Source organism: Salmo trutta, chromosome 37 (genome assembly GCF_901001165.1).
Source record: "Salmo trutta chromosome 37, fSalTru1.1, whole genome shotgun sequence".
Taxonomy (NCBI): domain Eukaryota; kingdom Metazoa; phylum Chordata; class Actinopteri; order Salmoniformes; family Salmonidae; genus Salmo; species Salmo trutta.
Window position 1 is genome coordinate 22,848,506 of NC_042993.1, and position 2,351 is coordinate 22,850,856.

General features: G+C 46.7%; 1 pseudogene; it reads right to left on the reverse strand.

Moving 5' to 3' along the window:
• Nucleotides 1–704: 704 nt before the first annotated feature.
• LOC115176506 (uncharacterized) lies at nt 705–2,045 on the reverse strand (annotated as a pseudogene).
• Nucleotides 2,046–2,351: the final 306 nt, after the last annotated feature.

Here is a 2,351-nt window from a genome sequence, read left to right on the forward strand (position 1 = left end):
TACGAATTAGAAAGATTAGTCACTTCACATCCATGCTGTAACAACTGGCATGAATAATGTGTTCACAAATGGGCACAGCTCGGGAGGTAATACAATTAAAGTTCTGCTACTGCAGCATGCTTGATATGAGTTCAGAAGCAAGAGTTTGAGTGTATTGTGAAGACAAGGCACAGTAGAGAACACTGAGTGCCAAGTTGTTTTCGCGTATGGCAAAATAGCTTCCATGCTCTCTTTTATTGTAATGAAGGCCAGCCTGTGTCGCAGAGAGACAAAATGAGAGCACAGCTCAGCAGCTGCAATCTCAGCAAAATCATCTCTCTGGAATTGTGGGCAGCAAGTTTATTCCTAACATAAATTGTTAAGTATTTGGCAGTAGGGTAAGATGCATTGAGTTAAGCTATTTAACTATGAGAGTGTATTTAGTAAAATGAGTTAGTCACTTATAATAAAATGCATCTACAGTTAATGAAATACTCTGCAAACACTTGGCTATGTAACACTGCCTCAAATGAGCAATACATTCAGATTCCTATGCAGTGAATCTAACTGCCACCAAAGCTACTTGCTATACACAGTGCATAGTATTAAGTAATGGCTAGGACAAACTGCATGGTGTATTCACAAAACCTCATCACCATTTTACCGTCATTTCCCACACAATTCAGAATAACCCTTCAGGTTGATTACATAACGATCCCTATTTGTCAGACTTGTTGCACCTCTATCAGCATGACTGAGTGTACTTACAGTGCCACATTCTTGTGCATCTCCCAGTAGTGGCAGTCCTCAGGGAAGCTCCAGGTGGCCTTGCTCTCCTTGTGGTGACTGACAGCATGCACCACGAACCCCGCCAGCTGCTTCTCCAGGACCTCCACTACAGTCTGGGCATCACCCTTCTTCCCTGGCTCCTCCATCAGTTGCTGGATGCAGTCGCAGGACACCGGTTGGGGACTGGTGCTGTAGGAAACGACCAGGTTGGTATCGTTCTCTTGCAGCACCTCAAACCAGTTCTGACCGGCCATATGTTGGAAGTGGTACCCCGGCACGCCAGTTCCGATAGCTGCTGCCAGAGTGGTTGACCGCTCGGACCAACCAGCTCACCCAGTCATACTTCCTGGTGAGGAATTCCTGTACTTCCTAAGCCGTGTCCTGAAGATTGCTTTCCTCTTTTTCTTGGAGAAGACGCTGGGAGTCAAGGCAGGCCTGTTCTGGGAAGGCTGCTATGGAGGCCTCGATGCATGCCTTCATCTTTGATTCTACTTCCTCAATTTTGCTGCACAGTGGTCCAGCAGAGCAATCAGGCCCAGGCAGAAGAGCTCCTTCATCCTTACACAGAAGTCCTCCAGCACGCGCCCGTTTCTCACCTCATACCTGAGACAGATGAGGAACCAACCACTAAGCTGTTGTTAATAACAATAAAAGTAATCATCCCATGTACCATAATCACAAGTTAACAGTTCAAGTTCATGCCACAACTGTTCTCGAACTAGAATACACAACAAACACCATGCTCCACAGATTCATAAAGGTCCATTTAGCATGGTTAAGAACACTTTACCGCTCCACCACCTCGAAGATGGACTCCCCAAAGCTGTTTGTGCCCATCAGAGCATCATACAGCACATACAGGTTCTTCTCCCCTCCGGTCTTGGAGAAGTGCTCCAGAAACAGCCTTGTCTTGACCTCCTGAAACTGTGGCTTGGCCTCCAGAATGTCCATGTACTTCCGGAACTGGTTCCTGATATTCTCCTCCACCGAGAAGTAATGGGAATCCAGCCGGCCCTTCCTAATCTCACAGTCAATGTCCTCCAGCTGGATGGACAGTACGTCCAGCTTGTTCCCCACCACCAGGAACTGCTCTTTGACATAGAAGACCTCTTTGCTCTTCACGGTGTCCAGGGCTAGTTGTAGGACAGGGGCGGCTGCCTCGCAGAGAGGGAAGAGTTCCCCTACTGCCCTGGCCAACACCTCAGCCCCTCGCTCAAAACTCTCCATCATAGCCTTGCTGGCCTCTGGGCCATCACCTGCTCCAGTGGACTTGCCATGCTCTGGAGGGAGAATCATTACAAAAGTTGAACTGTGTCAATGCTTGTTTAGGTGTGCCGGTCTTCAGAAAACATGCTCAAAATCAGGACGGAAAAGCTGCACATTGCTCTCAAATAAAGTGGTTGAATGCCATTCAACCCCTTATGGGGGCACAGTCTGAGTTCTCTGTAGAGTAACACAGATAACATTATATATTCAGATATCGCTATTGGACATTTACAAATTAGATTGATAACCTTGTTAAAGACCAAAACACACATGAGCCACATCACTATTACATCTTAAAGAGGCAATTAGCAGTTCAT